At 38.6% G+C, this 24,119-nt stretch overlaps 1 long non-coding RNA gene across 1 annotated transcript; it reads right to left on the bottom strand.

Annotated features, from left to right (window-relative positions):
- Positions 1-301: 301 nt before the first annotated feature.
- LOC130186785 (uncharacterized) lies at positions 302-1,986 on the bottom strand. Its single transcript, XR_008830348.1, has 4 exons — positions 1,619-1,986; positions 1,426-1,513; positions 766-835; positions 302-490 (listed from the first exon to the last, which is right to left on the bottom strand). It is a non-coding gene; the product is annotated as an uncharacterized LOC130186785 (long non-coding RNA).
- Positions 1,987-24,119: the final 22,133 nt, after the last annotated feature.

A 24,119-nucleotide genomic window follows, 5' to 3' on the forward strand; every position in this document is an offset into this window, starting at 1 on the left:
ATTTTCCTGCTGAACGTGCTCACATGTGGGTCGATGTTGCCACGCTTCCTCTTCGCCTTCGAGCCCGTTTCTGGGTTGATGCCCAAAAAGCATCTGTAAATCAAATAATCAATAAAGCATTAATATCAGTTGATCTTTTATGTTTAATTAATAAGCATAAAAGCAATACAAGCAATTATGGTAAGTAAACATTTATTAGAAAGGGATAGTTCATCCAAAAATGAAAGTCAGTCAGTTTGATTCTCATTTTTGAGTGAAATATCCTTTTAAACAAGGGGGTCAAGGGAGGAATCCAATAAAATGCTAATTTTAAAATGACTATACCTTTGAATAAACTCCAAAGTGCACGAACTGTTGTCAGGGTACTGGAGATTGAGATTGTAGAAGCTGGCGAAAAGCGCAGCCAACCCGCTCAAAATGTTGTCGTGTGGTCCCATCACAACATTTTTTTCAATGGACAGCATCCACGACCTTGGCTTCATCAGGTCACCTGAAATGTACAGATACCCATCATGTACCGTTGTAAGGATGTGGAACGCTGAATGTTTCATTTAGCTGTTTAGCAACATTGAACGCTCAATGAAAAATAATCAGAAGAGATCAGAATCAGAAGAGACAAGCTACAAAATTGAACAAAAACATGCTCAAAACACCAATCAGCAAGTTACAGTATGTGAACATATGTAATAACTTTTTGATCTTTTATGAAATATTCACAATTTTCACCTATTTCTTACAAATATCGAGATAAAATCCAAACAGTACCTTGTACAATCAAGCAGGGGGTGCTTGGCAGAATCTCTGTCCTTTGGACATCAGCGGCAGTGGCACATGGCTGTAAAATAAGATAACTGTATCATACAACTGTTGCAGCAAAGATTCTGCATGGTGCATAGTTGTCAGTTCACTGGTCTCACTGATTTAGAGATTCATCAGTCAGAACATTATGTGTCATAATGACACGTAATAAGACTAACATTGCCAAAAACTACAAAGAACCAGGACAACCAATGCAAATCAAAGGGGAAAAAAAGAAAAAAGCCTTGTTGAAAAGACAAACACCGTTAACAGATACGTGAAATGGGCTTAAATTCACTTATATTAATTTCTGCTCTACAGAGAGCTAGATGCAAGAAAACTAAACTTCTCCACGTCCAACTGGAAATAGCCTCGCTAGCCACTAACAACTTTTTCCACAGTGCTGGATAACTGACCGGGCTTTTTCCTCACACTGCCTGACCTGAACATGTGTGGCGTAGCTGACGTTAGCTAGTGTGACGGTATCAAACCAAACTATCTACTGCACAGCCACAGCCTCACATCAAAATGTGGAGCATAGATTCACTCTACATTGATACAAAACGTCGCTGGTTTATAGCTCACACAAACAGTTGATATAACTACTATGTTAGTTAGTTATATTACCTGCGTGCTAGTCCCCGGTGTGGTATCTGCTCGCAGCCTTCAGTGAAGTGGGCCGGGCGTCACTCGGCTACCTTGAGGAAACCTGGCTCTATAGAAATAAAAGCGTCAGAGTTAATGGTAATTAATATGACGAACACACTCGTTTAAAATGCAAATGCAGTGAAAGCAAAGGTGGAAAACAAGGGTGAATTACCTTGACAGAATATGCAGACCCGACTTCTTTCCTTTCCTGTGCTCCGGGTGGCATCAAACATTAAATTTTGAAAATCAGCGGTAACGTTAAGTCCCACAATTCAGCGCGGTTCATGTAATTTGCTGTGTTTTTGCGGAGGATAGTCTTAATACAGTATTTCACGGTGAAATAATGCAATACAATGCTGTGAAATCCTGGTAATAATTGAAACTGCAAATATCACAGCAGTTTACTGTGGTGGCACTGTTTTTATAGTAAATGTCGAAATTACAATCTTATATTGTGAAAATTAAAGTTAAATCCTGTAAAAGTGATAATACAGGAATTTAGTGTGAAATATTACAGTTGAATATTGTGAAATCCTGGTAATTATTTACAGTGTACCTGATCTTATGTATTTAAATATTTTCATTTATTAAAATTTGTTTTTATTGTTTTGAATGCTATTTTAATGTCACCTTAATGTTCTACTTTTAATTTAACGTTGTCTCACAAAATCAGCATAAATGCAGATTAATGACAATAGCTCTGCTTTGTTTTCGGCTACTCTGACATTTAAAATGAATGACCACAGTGCAATTGAGAGGAGACTAAAGGTTGTCTTCTTAACGTTACTGGCACTCACAGCTCAGGTTTTCCCCATATTCATTGAAACACCAAGCAGGCATTCTCAGAAGTGGAAAAGATGCTTTTATAGTCTGAAACAGAGGGGAAAAGATGTTTCCACAAAATGTAACTCTGAATGGGCAAATTACCTTTAGTCAAAAGATACTGTAGAGAAGGTTTTAACACTTGAGACTGAATTAGCATGTTTCCAGGACTGTTTCCAGGCTAACGGTTTCACAGCACTCTCAGCTTTCCTTTTGTGCCACGCCAACAACACTGGATACAAAAAACACCAGACTGACAGGCAAGCAACAGGTTTCAAAATTCACACAAATACCATCATGTCCTGCATGTGACAGCCTGTATGCACTTGGGAAAACACACTGTCCTGAATTGAATTAGTGTTTTTAACTTACAGTGTTTTTATCCAGATCCTCTCTCACTACTTTAAAAGAATGCAGCTCACTGGAAGTGCAAAGCCACTCAAATTCTCATACAACGTCATCATATCGGTTCATTCATTAAAATGTTGATTTATATCAAGCATGAAGCCATTAAAGGAGCTGTTTTTAAGTCTCGCTTTTGCTACGTACCCAGCATTAGCATTAACAGCTGGTAACTTACCAGAGCTTCAGTCATTGTTGCGTTTACAGTACAAGAGGTTATGAATAATACGTCCTCTGAGCAGCTGCTCGAGGAAGCTACTATCTGCCACCAGCGGCAATAAAGGGACTTCTCGTCATGAATTGGACCCCGGTCATGAAGCTGCTGTCCACGTATCCAACGTACAACTACGTTACCGGGGGCAACAGTTACAGTTGACACTCAGTCATCAATGACTGACTGTGTCTGCAATCAAAAAATACGTGTGTGCACGTTCATTGCTGAAAATGATCTGTCCCTCATAATTTCTTTGTTCACAACCCAAAAAGAATGAAGAAATAAGTGATCGTGGCTTTCTTGATTTCACTTCAAACTTCAGTTTACCAGTTCTTTAAACACTTCAATGTTACTATATTTTTTATCTTCAATATTTATTTATTTTCCATTAATCATTTATTTTCCATTAGTATTTGTTTTTCAGAAGGTAACGCTGCTATAGTATTGCATTATTGTTTACAGTTGTCTTTTACATTGCACATACTTGGTGCTGAGGATTTAAAAACAGGGAAAGAAATAACGCAAAACCACCTGTTTCCTCTTCTTTTGTTTTGATAATAAAAAACAGCAGTTGTCCTGCTCCGTTTTTTATTACCAAAACAAAAAGAGGAAATGGGTTTGGATTACAGAAGAAGAAATGGATTACACGCCAGTTCTTTGACTGTAATAATAATAATAATAGTGTAGTGTGTGTTACCTTGTGTGAAGGATGCTGACAGTATGGTCACATGAAGGACATTGTCTTAAAGTCTACATGTTACATTTCAAACCTTCTATGGGATAGAAGTTTGGGATTAAACTATTGCATCTCATGAGTTACAGAACAGTTAGATATTTCATTTTACATTCTTCCTCAGATCTGTGTCTGTGAAGAGAGTTCTGCTGGTCACTACCCAGGACTGGAATGTGGGTTGTAGTTTATGACTCTTATTTAGAGAGGGGCAGAGGAAGGGAGGGTGGTGTGTGCATGTGTGTGTGTGTGTGTGTGTGTGTGTGTGTGTGTGTGTGTGTGTATGTATATGTTCATGCTCTGTGCCATCACAGAGAGGCCAGGATTCACACCTTGGTGTTAATGAGTCCTTTTGTTGTTACTTGTCCTATACAAGAAACAATCAAATATCATTAGACAAAGTCTTATTGTTACAAACTGGAGATTTTGCCTATTTCTCCAGTTGCCTGGTGTCCATTGGTTGATCCTCTGGAGCTGACCCTTTGACCCATGATCTGGTTCTGTGTCTCTTTGACATACTAACAGCATTGTCTGTTTGTGGGAACTGTCATGGTCTCAGCCTGGAGGCTCCAGGGTTTTGGTTTTTTGGACTTTCTTGATTTAGTTTTCTGTGTTTTGGGTATTTCTAGTGTCTAGTTTAGTCTTCCCTGTCTTGTGCTCTGTTTCCTCGTGCACTTCCTGTTTTATTTTGTAATTTGTTTCCTTGTGTGTCTCAGTGTTTTGCTTCCTGTCTTGGTCCTGTTTTCTGTGTGGTGATTGTCTGCCCCTCCCTAATGTGTTTCACCTGTGTTCAATCACCCTTGCCTCCCTTGTCTATATAGTCTTTGTGCTCCCCTTTGTCTGAGTCGGTTCGTCTGTGGTTCTCTGGGTATGTCCTCGATCTGGTCATGTCTGGTTAATCCTCGATCGGTTCACGTAGTCTGTTCATGTTACCTGTTCATGTTCTCCTGTTGTCATCCCCCATGGTTCCCTGTGCTTGTGATATAAGTTCTTTTGTTAAATAAACCTGTCTGCACCGTCTCCCATGTGTTGGCTGCATTTGGGTCCAACCTTACCCCTCAAACCCTGACAGTCGTGACAGGAGAAGGGTCCTTTGTCTCTATTTCCTATCAATTTGATGATGGGAAGAATCACAAAGTGTTAATTGTGGGTCTGTAACTCTGTATGTCCTTACAATGAACTTCTGTAATGGCTTGTGACTGATGCCAGGCCAGGTATGTACGCTACAAGGTCACCATAAGGAATCACGCATTCCCATCACACACATGCTGTAACAGCTATTAGGGCTGTTCATTGACTCACTGCTGTAGCATTAAGTGTAAAAAAATATATCCTGTGCTCATATAAAAAGTCTGGCACCTGTATAGATATCCTGAAGACACCGTCCAGTACAGAGTGAAGTGAGACGAGGATAAAAAGATTTGTGTAAACATCCGTGGTTTAAAAGCCAAGTGGTTAAATCTCGTACTTTGTCAGAGTGGCAGCAAGAAGTTGTGCGAAGAAATAATCGATGTCAAACGTATGCAAATTTTAGTAACATCTTCAAGAAGAATAACCGTCTCATCACTCACATGCACACTAAAAACTATTTTTTATTCCTAGTTCCTTGAACATCGACAGGTGTCTCTTGACAAGAGATGATCTGTCTTTTACACCTTGCCAACAGTGAGTAGAAAAACAGCGAAATGATGAATCAGGGGGTCACAATTCATCTTTTCTACTCCGTCTGCTGGTGTGAAGTGAAATGAGAGGAACACTTGTGGATGAGCAGAGAAATCAATAGAAAGAAGAAATTATATTTAATGAGCCACATGTAGTTCGCATCTCCTATGTAAAAAATATCCATGTTTACAGCAGAAATAAACCTGTTTACAGGCCAATTTTGGCTCCGCCAGTTACCGACCACTGCAGTATGCGAAATACTAGCACAGTGATGCTGAAAGAACTAAATGGATTTCAGCCATCATTAATTTAATTATTTACACTTGTGTTTTTCCTACTGTCACATGTCAACATGTCTTCTCTGGAAAAGGCCTAAAGGCTCCAAAATCTCAGTGACCTTTAACTTTAAATTTAATGTATCAGAACATACAAAGATATGCACTGTACTGAAGCTTTAGTGCTTTTGTCCCTGATTTGTAAGTCGCTTTGAATATCAATACCAATATTTAAAACTTTAACTTGATAAAGAAGTGTACATTTCAACAACCATGCCTATCAGATATGCATTATTTAAATGTACAAAAAATAATTTACATGTATATAAATGCAGTTTATTAAACAGGTAGAAATAATATTCACAAAAAGATGATTTCAACAGGTGAGCTGATGACAATGTAACATTCAGACAAGTTTCTGTAATGCAATGCAAAGCACATTCTTTTTCCTGAAGTGCATATTAGCAGATTGAGACCTGTAGATGACCTCACCTGCTCACGAAAAAAAATCTTTGGCTACATTTTCAGACGTTGTCGGTAACAATGCAATATTAAATATTAATTTAATATCAACTGTCTGTAAATATAGACATATATTTACGTACACATGTGACATCCATTCTTCAGAGATGTGAGCTGCTCTGCCCCTAAAATAGATCAGTGTGTTCAGACAGCAGAGGGTAGAAAGTAACTGAATATGAGATGTGTGTGAGACACTTGGCTCACATGTCCGGTGGAAACTGGTGCACTGGCTGGAGGCAGCAGTTCTTCTGTGGCAGCCACAATGGAGCATAACTACATCTAGTGGACAATTGTCCCGTGACGGTTGTAAAATGAGGACCAGAGTGAAGAAAGTGAGCAAGTGTTTCTCAAATTCAAAAAGTTTGCATCTCTTACTTTGTCCTAATTTGTCGTCATGAGCCTGTCCACCAGAATTTTTACTGGTTTTAAAGTAACTGTCTTTTGAACATACATGTTACATAACACAACATGTTTACTGACATTACTGCGTTATGCTTTCAGCGTATGAAGACAGCTGATCAGTTGGGAAGTGAGGGAATATGAGATCACAATCCAATAAGGTGATAATTAATGGGGTTTATACATCACTGCCGTGTGCTGCATGTGTGTCATATGGAATTTGAGCTGCACTGATCAAACTGCTCAACGTTATGAGCCAACATGAAGACAGATATAGAGGTGCAGCGCCTCAGACTATGGACTAGTTAACCAGTCGCCTGAAGGCCCCACATCACTAACATCATTACATGCATGCAAAATCTTTTATTGTCTGTCATGTTTCTCAATCACTCACCAAACATACACAGGATCCTGATGAGTCCTGGAAAACCTGGAACACCTTGGATTCTTTAATATGGCTTTGCAGTAGTTGTGGCCAGGATAATCATATTTGACTGAATTTTAATCAGAAGCTTTCCTGTTTTTTGATCTGTTCCTTTTTGATACCTTGATTGCTTTTGATTAACATCGAATAATGTAAATTTCCACAGAATTATTATACAACAATACCATGTCACACTCACTAAACTGTTGCTATGAGTTTCCCTTTAAAACTGAAATATTGCTTTAAATACACAGTCTGTAACTTCTGCCTCTAGAGGTCTCTCAATCGAAGCAACAACCAAAGACGGCGTTAGGTGATGTCATGGAATCATGGGATCATGGGAGTTGTTGTCTTCACCACCATAACCGTAAGCTCCTTCCGGTTTGGATTCCTTCAGTGTCAGTGGTTCAGGAAATCAAACAGACCTGGTGATTCTAACCATTAAAAACACTGAATGAAGCAGTTTGACATTTAAAGTCAGTGTTTGAGCGACGCTGTACGGAGGACAGAGACTCAGGGAAGAGCTGGAGCTGAGATTGATGCTAATCTTTGCTCTGATTGTTTCTCTGATAACTTATGAAGCAGACGTTCAGCAGGTTTTTACCAGCAGCTGAATTATCCACAGAGGTGTCCTCCTCTCCATAACAAACACACCAGGGGATTAAAACCAGTAGAAACACTCAGAAAAATCCGAGATTCTCCATCTCCAGCAGCTGGGAGCTGAGCTGTCTAACATTTCCTCAGCTTGTTTCTCTGATAACTTCAGATCCAGACGTCCGACGACTAAAATCCTTCATCTGCTTCAAATATAGAGCTGAAAACCACCAAGGTGGAAAAAGTGTATGTGGCTTAAAACTAGATAAAAGTCAATGTTGAACTTCTGTCAGAAAAACACACTGACACATGATCATAGAGGATATGATGTCACTGACAGGAGACCAAATGACACGGAGCGTTACCATGATTAAACTTTTCTGGTTTGAGAAACTCAACAACATGTAGAACATAGGTCAAGTTGTTTTTAGACATTTTAATGTGGAAAAGTTACAGATTATAACTTTTAGTTACAAATTAGTAATCATTTCTGTTTCGCTGTTTTTTCTAATACTGTCAAGCTTTCAATGAAAGTCAACACTTCTCAACAGATGTTTCACATTACTGTTTCTGTAGGGCTCTGAAAGTGAAACAAATGCAGGGGGAAAAAAGCATTTGAAAGTTTGCGAATATGTTGCTCACCAACATAAGAGTCTCTCTTTTTAACAGAAATAATCTTCTCAGGCGTTCATTCATCAATTACATTTACTTTTCATTTGTTTGCTTGTTTGGTTATTGCTTGTTTTTGTTAGTTTTTAAATTAAACTTACTTCCCATATAGATGTTTCCTATCAATAATGTTCTGGTTCAAATGACATGATCCCTCTTTTTCTGGTCGGCTTCAAATGTGAAATATCTGCAGGAGTTGTCGAGATTAACGGTATCACGTAACAATAAGACTACTCTCATAAAGGATTTATAAATGGTTTATAATTAGGTTATTCATTTGGTTATTAACACTTCATAAATCATTAATAAACAGTTTATATACATTGATGCAGGCTCACTCTGTCATGGTTTGCCATGGCAGACATTTTATGTTTGAAATTAAGTGTGGATTTTTGTCACTTCCTGTTTTATTGTGTAGTTAGTTTCCTTGTGTGTCTCGATTATTTTACTTCCTGTCTTGGTCCTGTTTCTGTGTGGTGATTGTCTGCCCCGCCCTAATGTGTTTCACCTGTGTTCAATCACCCTTGCCTCCCTTGTGTCTATATAGTCTCTGCGCTCCCCTTTGTCTGTGTCATTCCTGTTCAGTTGGTTCACCAGTTTTTTGTAAGTTCTTTTGTTATTAAAGTAAAGCAAAGGAGTCCTATAGTAACTCATTAATAAATGATGATCTGTTTTATATTTTACATTAAGGCTCCAGTTACCATTTGTAAATATTAGTAACTCATTATTAAATAGTTGTAAAAATGAGATAATATGAAACTTGAAGATGGATGGGGAAGAATTAAACTGAGTGAACAACAGGGCACAGAGATGTGAACAGTGGAACAAAGACTGGGTGAGCAGTTCACCAGGTAAAGAAAAGGAAAGTTACCAACTGTGTTCTAGCTGGAATGCTCAAGTCCTAAAGAAGAGACCAACCAGCAAAAAGCATCTCCATGTTAATCTCCACTGAGCAGAACAATGTGATCAACAGCTGTGATTAGAATGAGGACGGCTGCTGATAGATAGATGGATAGATAGATAGATAGATAGATAGATAGATAAATAGATAAATAGATAGATAGATAGATAGATAGATAGATAGATAGATAGATAGATAGATAGATACTTTTTTTATCCCCTAGGGGAAATTCAGGTGACCCATAGTTCATTAGATCATAATAATAATAGTTAACTAGAAAATTCCAGGGAAATTTTGAGTGCCACGGGGGCTACTGCCGGGATGAGTACATGATTTATTTCCAGTGTTCAAAAGTCACCCTGATCATATTCTGGTTTTGACAAATGTCTTGATATAAAACAATGTCATCATCCCTCCATCATGTATTATGTGGGAAATATCTCATATTCTGTGTTGTTTTTAACAAGAGGCAACATGTCTTCAAACTGGCATTTAAAGGGTTAAAATCCTGAAAACTAATAAACATTTGGTAGGTTTGAGCAGAACTGAAATGGTTTAAGAGATGTATGCAAAAAAAAAGCAGAAAAAAATATTGATATATGATGATTTTATAGCATTTTCTTTGTGTATCCTTTTTTGGACGCGAGGAACCCCAGAGGGTACAAAATGTGTTACCAGTGTATAATAGACCTGAACAGTAACTGACATTAGATTTTAAAAATATGTCAAAAAAGACACTTTCTTGCAGAAATCCATACCTTCAGCTGTAACACAGCCAAAATGATCAGCAAATCAAAAAAGAAAAGTAAAGAAAATGTCCAAAAAAGGACAGAGGGACCCCTGAGGGTTAATAAATCCCATGAACTGCTATTTAAATTACCACTATTATGTTTTTTCCTGTGCTAAATTTAACATTACTGGGGAGGAGAGCAACGCGACTAGAAGTGACAGCGAGAGAGGGCTAGTAGCTTCTCCTCTCCTCTGTCTCAGCGGAGACCGTCACAACTTCATTCACTCTTTTAACAAAACAAAACAAAAAGCAACGAAGGAAGCAGTAAATGGACTTACATATTTAAGACCTAACTAAATATAATTTAAGACCTAACATGCGGCTAATGTAAAGCTAGCGGAGCTTGGAGAGTTGGTTATCTGGTTGCTAGGCGCACGCACGCACACAGGTCAGGAGCTGCCGTTGCCATGGCAATGTGAAAATCTGCCCAGAATTTGGCTTCTACATGGCTTCAAACAACTGCAAATTATGATAAAACCGTTACTTCTTTTCAAAAACCGAAAAACACTGTGACAGACACTGAAGACAGAAGTTTCTTACAGTCTCTATTTTATTCAGATATTCCTTAAAATGAGTGAGTAAGCTCAGTGCGAAGACAGAGTGAGATTCTTTTGAAAAAAAAAGACGATTACATTAGGTGTCAATGATAGTGAGACAGGTATTGCTGCCGGACTCGGCACCCCCGTTTAAATTTTGTGCAGACCCTGCCTGTCAAAGTTACATTTTATGAATCCCAACAACAATGTCTACATTTTGAGAAAGAATTATTTGTCTCCTTTTTACGGTTTGGCCGTGAGCTCGAGTTAAAAATAAAAATAAAGGTTATTTTTTACTGCTTCACGCACTCTAGCCAACTGACGCTGTCACTCTAACTTTGAAGAAAAAGTGATTTCCACTCCTCCTTTGAGTTCTCATAGTTTGAAAAGTTTACATGTTATGTAAAAACAGTTCCGTGTTTTTGAAAGAGCAGAAGTTTTCCTCCGTTTTATAGTTTGAATCACATTTCTACGTGCAGGTATGAGAGAGCTGGGTGACTCAGAAAAAAGGTGAAATTTTGTAGAAAAAAGGTGAAATTTTGTGGGTTGTTAAAGAAAATTCCAATGCATTCCTAATGCATTATTTATTCCCAGTATTTTGGGAATAACTTTGGGAAAAATTGGAATTTTAACACCAAAAGTCATAGTACCTCTTTCGGGATCAAGACGCACGTTTTGATGTATATATTACCGGGGTTCTCTCAAAGCTGCGGGACGAATTACGCGCCAAAATTTGGCGGAAGAATGATAATAAGCCCAAAGGAATATTAATATATGCCTAAGGTAAACAATACTACCAAGCAGGGACATGCATAGTCGTTTTGGGGGGCAGGGGCTCAAGTTACAAAAAGGGCACCACATAATTATTTATAAAAAAAAAATAATAAAAAAGAAAAAATTTAGCTGGTGTTTGTTTTCCTACCCTCTATCTGTTCATCTCGACATTTCCCCTAAGTTCACCAAACAAGCTAGTCTGCTTATTTTAAAAAATATTATTTCAGGGGGAAATACTGTCTGAATGTAAGCAATAAACTGGGGAAGTTCCGTGGTGAAATCTTTTAGTTACTTTTTTTTTATCTTAATCATCTACAGTGCATTGGCAAATGTATGCAAATTGGCATATTTTAATTAGTCAATGCCTCATTTGCATATGAACATGGTGATGGTAATAACGTTATTAGATACAAATTTTACTACATTCACCTGTAGTGTTTCCCCTTGAGTACAGTACAATAGCCTGTATGTCCACCAGGACAAATCATGATATTACATAAAACATTTATTTACTTAGACAGGACTGAAAGAGTGACAGAGGGAGCTGACCTTAGCTCACTAACTTATTACATTAGCTAAGTAGGTCATGTGTGCATGTTAGCAAGACACAAGTTAGCTATATTTGTTTTTGTCTTTTGGCTAATTAGCTGTAAGCTCAGGCACTGGTATTTTAGTCCCTCCATTCATCACCACTCACCTCACCACAAGCCAGTGAAAACCAGCACAATGGGAGAAGTTGAAGCGCTGGGAGGTGCTGCCTGCCTGACTGACAGCACTGGCTGTGACTGTGTGCTCACCGCTGTGCACGAGACGTGGAGGGAGGGAAGAGAGGGCATCGCCACTTGCCAGAGACTAATCTCGCGACCTGATATTTTGATTTTTTTATTCAATCAATATATTTGTTTGACAAGGAAGCTGTGCGCAAACAGGAATATATGTATTCATTTATTTTAAAAGAAGCACCCCAGAAAGAGGGCACTTTCTCTCGAGGAAGAAAAAGGTTCTCAAGCCCCCTTTGATGTCTGTGTGTGCATGTGCCAGCTGCCAAGGCCTCAGAGGATGAATCAGGTCATTTGATATGATCATTTTATCTGCTATAATTTGATCTACCTAATGAAACCTTATGAGCATTATGATATGAGGCTAAACAGTACAGAGAAATGTGGGCAAGCATAATGTCACTGTTGTTCTTTTTATCTAATGTGTTATAACAGCTTAAAATGATTTATAAAGTGTTAAGCTAATTAATAAACTAGTTATAAACCATTCATAAATCCTTTACAAGCATCTTCTTATACTCACTAATAATTGCACTGCTTCTACTTTGTCGTCCTTTTGTTTGGTGTTAAGTCGACATCAATGAGAACCAACACAAGAGATGTAACACTGTAAAAGCTTAAGGATCAGAAGATCACAGAGCTCTTAATCCCTCTCTTTTTTGGTAGGTTTCAAATGTCTTCTGCAGGAAATGTAGCGTTGTATTGACCATAAACCATCAACATTACCACCAGGCAAAAAAACAGTAGCAATGATTTCAAGTAATTAGTGGATGAAAGCAGCATCTGTGTAAAAAAAGAAACTGTTGTTGGGCAGCAGACTGTTGACTATGGGCCCCCAATTTTGTGCTAGTGTACAACACAAAAATAAGAGCAGCACCCTGAGTCTCTTATTGATCTTTACCTCTCTATAACTCTGTATTCTGCCTGTTTATGTGTGAGACTTTACCCGAGCTCATCACAGCCTCCTTTCCGATCAATAAAAAAAAATCAGCATTTCATTCTTTATCCTTAGATGATGCGCTGACTATTAATGTAACAAGCACTGAATGCTGTTATGTCGCATTTCACAATATTAATGTATGAGTGGAAATACAATATAAATCTGTCTAAAATAGCTTTGGATTGATGTGATTATATAACTGTCTTGAATTGAGTCAATTATCGGGTTGTTGAGCTCTTGGTCACGATTGACTCCTGATGTGGTTCTTTGAGGGTGCATGTGTATTATTATTCACTGCACCCAAAGTAACAGGTCAGCACAGTCCACGTGTCCAAGATCCAGCATGTGGTGCTCATTGTCGCACTTGCATCATTAAAGGTCCCGTGTTTTACACTTTTCTGCTGTTTTATTTGAAGTTTTGACATTCATAAGAAGATGTATTTGTGGTTTTTAAGTACCAATTCAATCAGAAGAGATGCTCTGAGCCTCCCGTCTGATTGGCTGTTTTCTGAGTGACACACAGCCAGGTCAACCACAGGTTACAGATTGTAGTGTACAACAGCAGCTTGGTAAAACTCACCGTAATTGCAAATGGCGGTTGTGTGTGTGTGTGTGTGTGTGTGTGTGTGTGTGTGGGCAGCTGGGACAACAAGAGTGGAAGACTGCATGTATGAAATATGCTTTGTCTGAGCAGCAGCTACAGAGACAGAAGTTTATGCTTTTTTCAGAGCTCCGACTCCAGGTGGTGGATATCATCCCTTCACTGTAAGTAACCAGTCCACACACACAGACATAATAAAAGCTGGTGTTCAGTCCAAGTGTAACTCATGAAACAACATGATGGATAGAACGGGAAACTTAAAACAGCAAGATAAAAGTAATCAGTAACCAAAATTAGAAGAAAAGTGTTAAAAAGATTAAAAACTGAAAAGAAGCGGAACAAAACACTAATGAGAGTCTTTAACAGAGATCAAAGAAAAATAAAAAACAAATTTCAGGCAAACACCTACAAGTTGGGGGCGTGGCTGAGGGCAGTGACATCCCTTAGCGTTGTTGTGACATCACAAAGTTCCAGAAGTCCTGACAGCTGGTTTTAAGGCTCAGTTTCTGAACACAGGCTGTGTGCATTTCTCTGTGGACTGAGGCTCTGATACTTTCACAGTATTAATGTAGAACCTAGACCTGCTTTATAATCTAGAATTACTGCCTTGTGGTTGTGTCCCTCCATCACTCAGACTAGTTTCACATTACATCCCTGTTTATCCAGAGTCATATGAACCATTTGTGTGAAATTTTGTCATAATTGCTGCAAAGAAAGTCTAAATATTTCATCCTTGAGTCCAGGTGAATGTTTTTGCCAAATCTGAAGAAATTCTCTCAAGGCATTATGGAGATATCACGTTCACAAGGCCAAAACCACCTTTTGTGTTGTCACTGTGACCTTGACCTTGACAACCAAAATCTAATCAGTTCCTCCTTGAGTCCAAGTGGACATTTTTGCCAAATGTGAGAATGGGACGGAAAGACAACCAAAAAACAATATGTCTCCAGCTCTGACTGTCATAAAAACACATGGACATCTACCTTTATAGATAGACAGACAGATAGACAGATAGATAGATAGATAGATAGATAGATAGATAGATAGATAGATAGATAGATAGATAGATAGATAGATAGATAGATAGATATTTTATTTATCCTCTAGGGGAAATTCATGAACATAAATCTGTCATCATAGTGATAGCAGTATTGCTATGGGACTATACATAATAGTTAATTTACCAGTGTCATACTAGGCCATTTTAATCATATTATAATCTATTTATACCTAGACATATACTTTTATGTAATTTTTCGGTAAATGAATATTGCCCAGCCCTAATTCCACCTTATTTTGAGGCAATGAGGACCTGTCCACAGGACTGTGGGGGAATTATAGTACATCATTATGTCATAGGGGCAGGTGAGGAGGTTGATTTCATATAATCTAGATATAATTGTGGCTTATGTCCTGCTTTTGATATATTTTCCTTTAATGTACTTCCTTGGATTTCTGCTTTCCCTTATCTACTGCATGTTCACACAGATCTGGGCCACACACACACACACACACACACACACACACAGCTCACGTCAAAATAATATCATGTATATGGACGTGAAATTGACCCTGAGTCTCTTATTGATCTCTACCTCTCTATCTCTCTCTGCAAGGGCTGTTGGGTATTGTTGAGTTGACAGTGATACAATCTGTCAAACAGGATGCTGCACTGGTTCCATCACTGCCTGTGCTCCAGCTTCATGTTGTGCACAGTGCGTTTTCTCTTTGTATATGAAGGGAGGAAGGTTATATAATTACTAGTGACCCACCAAGGTTTCTATAAAACCGTCCAAGGATAGAGAGCAATCTGCCGCAAGCAACACTGACGAGCTGATGGCTTAGTGATGTGTTTTACTGCCAACATCTGTCCCTAAACCCTTTGATGCTATCATTGTCATTGTGCAGGTGACTCACTAAGAGAGGATTTCTCTTATGACTGGTGATGGTCACAAAACATGTTCTGTTTACATGAACTAAACTAGTTGATACATATAGTATATTTTAATTATTAAAAGCCAAATTCAAATAAATTGTAGTTTCAATGCATATCTACTTGTATTGCAGGACACAAATGTAAAAGCCCACAAATACCTTCAAATCTATACACGGGCTAAGCAGGGCTGACAGGAACGGGAGATGTACAGTGTCTCTGGAACCGTACAGTTTCAAGGTAAATTCATGATAATTCAACTTCATAAGGTCATTAAAAAGGATTCAAAATGCAATAAATAAGATGTTAAAGAAGGGTAACTGACAAAAGGTTTGTCTGAAATATACGAGTTTCATGACCAGAGTATAGCGAAGGATATGACCATGGCATTGTAAGTCAGAGCAGTGGGTCAGAATCACCATGGATGCAGAGGAAATTATGTTTTTCTGCACATATCATATACATATATATTTATGTCTGTTTCTGTTGCAACGTCACTTTGAGACCAGTGTCGTGATTTTGCTGTTATGCGTAAAATGTAAATGTATTATTTATGTGAACACTCTCTACCTAGTAGGTGTGTTCCAAAAGTAACAAACACCATAGGACGGACATTTTAACCCAAATCCTGACCTTTTCCTAAACCTAACCAAGCCATGACCGTTATTATCATTATTGTTATCATGCATGGCGACGAAGGTAGGCACCCTGCTCTCGGTATAGTCAGTGTTTATTATTGTAGCCATGACAACCAAGGCCCGGTGCACCTGCCATACCATATGAGCTGTATCGGAGGGTTAGAAAAAACAACCTACAGCAGGCTACGTGGTTGTTCAGGTTCAGGTCGGAGGACTGGTTGATTTAAGTGCCACATCAGACAACAGTGTCATTATGCATGGCCATTTTTATGTATGTACAGTACAAAACATTTTTATTGTTGTTCCAACACTATCTTTGTACATACAGAAAGTATATCAGTCATCAACATGTAGGAATTGTTTAAATGCTTTAATTTACTTTTAGTTCACCTATTTCTTAATCCCTGAAAAATGTTTCATTTTTAAAAAATTTTTTTTTACCTTGGGCAGTTTACCACTTACCTTTGTGTCATTTTAGGTTATTAACTGGACTGAAATTTCAAATGAGGGTGTTCTCAAACCAAAATAGCTGCTGTGCCTGAAGACACCAACACAAGGACCCAAGGACCCAGGGACCAACGCTTTGCACTTGTTGTTGAGCTTTATGCAATTAAAATAGGGCCCTAAGATATAAATGCTAAAATCCTTACATGTGGCTCATCACTGAGTGTATATGTGTGAAATTGTGAAAAAGAGTGAAATGGTTTTATTTAAAGTCTCTATAAGGCCACAGTGTGAAAAGGAGATAGTATTATTCTGACTCAGTGGACTCATTTTTGTTAAGTGTAAATTCAGTAAATCTCACACTAACAGAAGCTGAAGATCCCAGTCAACTCAAAAGAGGTGGTTTAAAATCTAAAGTTTTTCATGAAGGTGGTAATATAAGATCATTAAAATCGATGGCAAACATCTTTGAATTCTGCCTTTTATGCTGTCACTTTATTACTTATAATGTACAGTGTTGAGGAAGCTACTTTGAAAGTATGGCTTTACTACAGCAAATCTACCTGCGGGAGGAATCTAGTTGATTAACTAAAGCTAATTAGAAAAAGTAGTTTAAACTACTTTGTAAAAAAAAAAAAGGATGTAATTGACAATGTACAAGTAATTTGAGATTATAAAAAACTGTGGTTTGGTAAAAATAACTGCTTAAAGTTATAATGGTGAGCAACATATTCACAAACTTTCAAATGCTTTTTTCCTCCTGCATTTGTTTCACATTCGGAGCCCCACAGAAACAGTGATGTGAAACATCTGTTGAGAAGTGTTGACTTTCATTGACAGCTTGACAGTATTAGAAAAACCAGCTAAACAGAAATTATTACTAATTTGTAACTAAAAGTTATAATCCGTAACTTTTCCACATTAAAATATCTAAAAACAACTCGACCTATGTTCTACATGTTGTTGAGTTGTGTTCTTACATTTTCCCAAATGTTTCCATCAATTCTCAAACCAGAAAAATGTAATCATGGTAACGCTCCGTGTCATTGGTCTCCTGTCAGTGACATCATATCCTCTATGATCATGTGTCAGTGTGTTTGTCTGACAGAAGCTCAACATTGACTTTTATCTAGTTTTAAGCCACATACACTTTTTAAACCTTGGTGGTTTTCAGCTCTATATTTGAACCAGATGAAGGATTTTAGTCGTCGGACGTCTGGATCTGAAGTTATCAGAGAAACAAGCTGAGGAAATGTTAGACAGCTCAGCTCCCAGCTGCTGGAGACGTCCTGTCCTGTGTCACTGAAGAGAGGAGGACACCTCTGTGGATAATTCAGCTGCTGGTAAAAACCTGCTGAAGGAATCCAAACTGAAGACAACAACTCCCATGATTCCATGCTATTTCATGACGTCACCGTCTTTTGTTGTTGTTTTGATTGAGAGACTCCTAGAGGCAGAAGTTACAAACTGTGTACTTAAGTATTACCATGGGGATTCTTCCTCAGGCTGAGATTCTGGAGTTTTATCCGTGATGACATCGCTGTGTGAGCACTGAGCAAAATCAAAGTGTGTGGAGGTGACTGCCTGACAAATGCATTGCCTGGCTGCCTGCACAGTGGGCGGAGCTGCTCAGAGGGGCTATAATTACAGTATAGTCGTTAACTACACCAAAATGGCAAAAACGTAATCACAACTTGAGTCACTATGCGCATGTGAATGTAGTTGAACTACCAGCAAGCTACTGCAAAATGTAGTTCAACTACTAGTTTAATTAATGTAGTTTACCACTCCCCAACACTGATAAGATATAATAAATAGTAATTGTATACAGTATGTACTGTATGCTCAAAAATTGTGTATATTACATAAGAAATCACTGTCTAACAGGCAAAGATAGTGTGTCATGAACATTCAGTAAATGTGACTGTGGAATTCCACAAACAGTTAAACGTAAGAGAAAGGAAGTGTATTTGATTTACAAGGTCTTCCTTCAGCTGTCTCACTGCAGTTACACCTGGGATTGTCACACAATCCCAGGTTTTCTGCGTGGTTGTTTGCTTCTAAATATATTTTATACTTATAAATTGATTTAAGCATACTATGTCATTTAAGCACAAAACTGAAATAATCAGTGACTCAATATGGGCGTCATATTCCCAAACCAAATTACAATGGAATGACCCCATGTGTGGGAGTCCTGGGGGCCAGTCACTGTATAAAAAAATAAATGAAATAAATAAAAAGTTGGATTTGAATGAATGAAATGCTGAAAGTTGAATAAAGTTTTTTGTAGTTTGATGAAAACATGATGTGAACTTGCTGTGTGTCTTTAATACATGTGAACGTAAGTCCTGGTTGTTTCTTTTCATAATAATGAAAACAATGTTAACCATGATGAAGATTAATACCGAACTCAGTCAGAATATAGTTCAAAATTTAAATCCAGTGAATTTAAAAACATATATTCAATTGCTGCCTTAAAACATGAGTAAACTTAACTCGAAATGCCAATTGGTATGAAGATTGTTGAACTAATCCTGACTTGAAATAGTGTGGAGTTATATGTTTGTTTAACAAGATTTTTAATTTTCAAGACATTTTTAAGGCAGCAATTGAAGTTAAGTTTTTAAGTTGAACCACATGAATTATTTTTACAGTGCACTTGATTTTATAGAAATGTGTCCAGTTGTTGTTGATTGCTGTTGGATGGACTGACAGGCTCACATTCTTTGATACGTCTCTCATATGAGATCCATGTAAGAAGTGTTAATGCTGGAACCCTTATTAAACCATGAGCGGTGAAACTGGACTGTCACAATATCTTCTTTTTCTGCATGACTTTCTCTGAAACTAACTAACTTTGAAAATAAAAAAAAAGAACCATCTAAGTGTGTGTGTCACGATGTGGTTGAATTATTCTCCTGCTGATAAATAAAAAGCAGCAGGATTTATTGAATTAATAGCTGCATCTGACTAGTGTCTGTGCTGAATAACACTCAGGCTGATGTGTTGATTTCTCATTTTCATTAGTGACTGCAATCAGTGTTTTATTCACCATTCACTCAAATATTTAGATTTTTGTTTCCCAAGGCGCCTGTTTTCTGTTTCAGAGTGGAAGCCGAGTGTGATGCATATGCAGTGACCTTGATGGCACAATACAGCACATTATGTAAGTCAAGTTTCACAGCAGAGAAGCACATTTTGCTATAAATTACTTCTGGCCACTGCATTATAAATGGATTCAGTGCTACCATCCAGAGTGTGGCCTTGGAGTAATTTCCAGACATGGAACATCTGAAACCACCAGCCCTAAACACGCACTCCACATTTCTCCCATTACTTCCCGGCAGGAAGTGGTTCTGTTGGTCCCTCATCTTGGTTAATGGCGGGTGAGTGGCTCTCAGGCCACTTGTATAATGACCTGTAATGCATAAAAACTCACCTACTGGGTCATTTTCTTCCTCTCTCAATCCTAATGTACATTTGAGAGTCCCTTCCAAATGTATCATTCAGTCTAATGTGTGATGGCAGGAAAAAATCCAGAGGAGGTGAAACGGATGGAGCTGTGGTTGGTGCAGGAGCGACAACGCACAGGCTGTAAACAGAGAGACTCAAACAGACAGCAAAAGAGAAATCAGCATTTCATCTGAGACTGAAGACATTACAGTCTCGTGGCCCTGATGTGAACGCTCATGTGTAGCTTCCGTAAAGAGACAGTTTCTATTTCTGTATTCTGCAGAGGTGCTGCTGTGACCCCACAGTGTGCCCTTTGGTGAAGCCTGCATTATTAATCTAATTTACACCTCAGTCAAGCGCTGTCGCCTCACAGCAAGAAGGTTCCGGGTTCGAGTCCCGGCTCGGCCGTGGGATCTTTCTGTGTGGAGTTTGCATGTTCTCCCCGTGCAAGTGTGGGTTCTCTCCGGGTACTCCGGCTTCCTCCCACAGTCCAAAGACATGCAAAATGGGGACTAGGCTAATGGGATACTCTAAATTGACCATAGGTGTGGATGTGAGAGTGAATGGTTGTCTGTCTCTATGTGTTTGCCCTGCGATGGACTGGCGACCTGTCCAGGGTGTACCCCGCCTCTCGCCCGAAAAGATGCTGGGATAGGCTCCAGCCCCCCCGCGACCCTACTAGAGGATATGCGGTAGAAAATGGATGGACACCTCAGTCAAAGAGTGGTGGTTGACCAAGTGTTGTCTGACAAAACTTTGCCACACAGACACACACACATACACAGGGCTTTGTGTGAGTTTTTTTTAAGTTTAGCAGTGGCGGGTGTTGTTGCCACAGTAAGGAATGTTGTTTGTAAGGAATGGCAGCACATGGAGAAATGCTGGATATTCTGCAGGTGGACAGAGTCTCATTAATAGAACAAAGGAGACGCAGGAAGTGACACTGCTGCCAAGTAAGGGACCGTACGAATAATGATTGTGGTGAGGAGTGACCCTGTCTCCTACAAATTATGTTTCTTTACAACCAAACTGCAAAAGCAAACATGTTTTCCATGAAACATAATAGCGACCGGAATACGTTCTCTAATAACATAATGAGGATATGTTGTTAAGTAGTTAAACTGAACATTGTCATGTTTTTCAATGGCAGACACTTTTTGTTAGTTTTGTTTTGGGACTTTTCGCACTTCCTGTTTTATTTTGTAATTTGGTTCCTTGTGTGTCTGTGTTTTTGCTTCCTGTCTTGGTCTTGTTTCTGTGTAGTGATTGTCTGCCCCGCCCTGATGTGTTTCACCTGTGTGCAATCACCTTGCCTCCTGTGTCTATATAGTCTTTGTGCTCCCGTTCGTCTGTTTAGTTCTGGGTTTGTTCACGTCCTGTTGTCTTCATGTCTGTTCATGTCACGTTCACGTCTGGATTTTTGGTTAAATAAACCTGACTGCAACATCTCCCAAGAGTTGACTGCATTTGGGTCCAACTTACCTCGCAATACCCTTGACAGACATGTCGAAGACGAAATGACGGCCCCCTTGGAACATATGGTGTAACATCTAGACAGAGATATAAATATATAAACATGTAAACAGTTGGAGTTGTGCAAGTTGTCTGCAGATAGAATGACTAAAAGTGAATAATTTACATACATGGCATGTCGCAGATATTTGACGGATATATGACCCTGAATATATCGGTAAATGTTCAATGTATCTGCCAAAATAACTGATATTACATTTAAAAGCAGCACCAAGGTGCTCCGAACCATGGATGGAAAACGATACAAACTCCTGTGTCGGGTGCTTTGTACTTTGTGCCTCTGGACATAATCCAGCCTGTAGTCATGTTTACATACACTCCTTTTACAAAAGCAAGTCCCTTCCCAGCATTAGTAAAAGTCTTTGACACCCTCTCCCCAGTATCTCAAAATAACAGTTCAATCAGGTGAGACTTCATTCTGAGTCAACGAACACACTTTTATTGCCATGTGCAAGACAAGAGAGGAAAAGTGAGAGATGTGAGAGTCTTAAGGTGATTAGACCTGATCGTGATGTCATCATATGTGAAAAGGGGGTGAGGCTTTGTGAAGTATAGGAACTGCACTGAAATGATATCTGACAGCAGGAGAGAGGAGATTAGAGTTTAAACAATGAAAGTGACAACCTGATTGGCGGGTTGAGATCATGGCGAGATCTGATTTTTCAAAAACACCTGAAGTCAGCTGATTACAAGGAGTGTGTGAATGAATGAGGCGTAAAGTCTTCCTGATTGAACACTGGGCTTCATTACTGATTTGACACAATTAATTTCTCTAATAATAACTGAATTGTGTAAATAATTTAAGGTGGTCTACCTGTACTTAAAACAGAATTAACAGAATTTTTTACAGCACCACTTACTCGCACATTAGAAGTGGAATTAGCACGGAAGAATTTTTCAGCTAAACAAAACTAATTCAAGGACCTGGAAGGAGCGAGGGGGGAAAAATAAAGAGTAAACAAACTTAATCACAACAGTTCTGTTGGTGCACATGTGGGAACAAAGGAGTAAATCATACACACATTACACACACATAAATCACACTATTTCTGGGAGAATGTAAATACGTTCGGTATTTGACCGGGATATTATTGATCACAAGCAAGAAGGCAATAACAAGAAATTTGTAAAAGCCTGGAGCCCCCCACTATGGAACATATAAGAGAGATCTGTTCTATGGAAAAACTGACTTATGAGCTCAGAGGGAGGGAAGATGTTTGTTCCAGGAGATGGAAGAAATGGCTGACCTACGACACAGTGATGAACGCCTGTACACCAACTGATTTATAGATGATAGGATTATATTCTTGAATATGACTTTCCTTGATGATGGATACTATTTTGTTTTTTTGTTTCTTTGTTGATTTGTCTGCTGTTTTGTTTGATAGGCTTATGTTCAAAATGTACCTTGAAAAGAAATTAGATTTTATGTACAAACGAAAACTTAATAATCCCTAAAGTGAAAAAAAAAAAAAAAAAAAGATGTAGAATTAACAAACAAAATAAAATGGCTTGTGTTCTTTATGGAACTGTCTCCACCATCTCAGTTTTTGAAGACGAAAACGTGTGTGGGCTTTATTTTTCTTTTCTTTATTTTGTGTGTGTGAGAGAGAGAGAGAGAGAGTCTGACGCAGGTTGATTCATTTCGAAAAATGTAGGAATATGATCAGGCGCTCATCTGGACACATCGACCATCTTTCTGCCTTATTTCTCAGAATCATGAGATGTAAAATGAGTGTCTCCGGTGCTGTTGAGGACAGGACCAGGGTTTGTCTTTCTGATCATACCAGAACACACCAGCAGGTGGAGGAGCTCAGTTCAGGATAGACTTCATCTCTTTCACCTCTTTCAGCACACACACACACACACACACACACACACACACACACACACACACGATGTGTCTGTTTCTGTCTACCAACGTACAGACCACACACAGCTCTCTCTCTCTTGGGATGACTAATGATTAGTGATTATGTGTTATACAGCAACATCCTTAGCTCTGCCAGTTACTCTGAGAGTTTTGTAAACAAGTCTGTTTGGAAAGAAGTCAGAGAAATTCTTGGACAAAAGCTTTGCTAGCCTCATATATCATTTATTCCATCTGGCTGTATCCTTGAGATGTTTGCTTGTGCTGCATGAAAATGCCTAAAGAGACGTTCCTGAAGGTGCAGCACACAATAGCGTTTCAAGGGAACTGTATTTACGCTCCCTCAGCGCAGAAATAAACACCCAGTTTCTCTGAGTTTGTATTGAAAATGGACCTAAATGTTAATCATGTCAGCCTGCTGTTTTAGGATACTGTTGTTTTTGTATGTTATCTCAGCCGAGGAGGTTCTTTTTGGTGGTTTGTTTGTTTATTTATGCTGAACTGATTTGCACCAAACTTGGTGAAGGGATGGACCAGGGAAGAACAGATCCGGTTAAAGGCTCAGATACATAATTTTCCTGTTATTTTTTTATTATGAGAGCTAAACAGACATGAGTATTATCGTTTGGCCTTGGCGCTCTGCGCTCTGCTCTCTCTGTTATTTGCACACTTGCTACATATTTTTATTAAATCTTTTTTTAATCAATTTATTTTACTTTTATTATTCTATCATTTATCTATTTGTAATCATCTGGCCTGTGGAGG

This window comes from Seriola aureovittata, chromosome 2 (assembly GCF_021018895.1).
Source record: "Seriola aureovittata isolate HTS-2021-v1 ecotype China chromosome 2, ASM2101889v1, whole genome shotgun sequence".
NCBI classification, from domain to species: Eukaryota; Metazoa; Chordata; class Actinopteri; order Carangiformes; family Carangidae; genus Seriola; species Seriola aureovittata.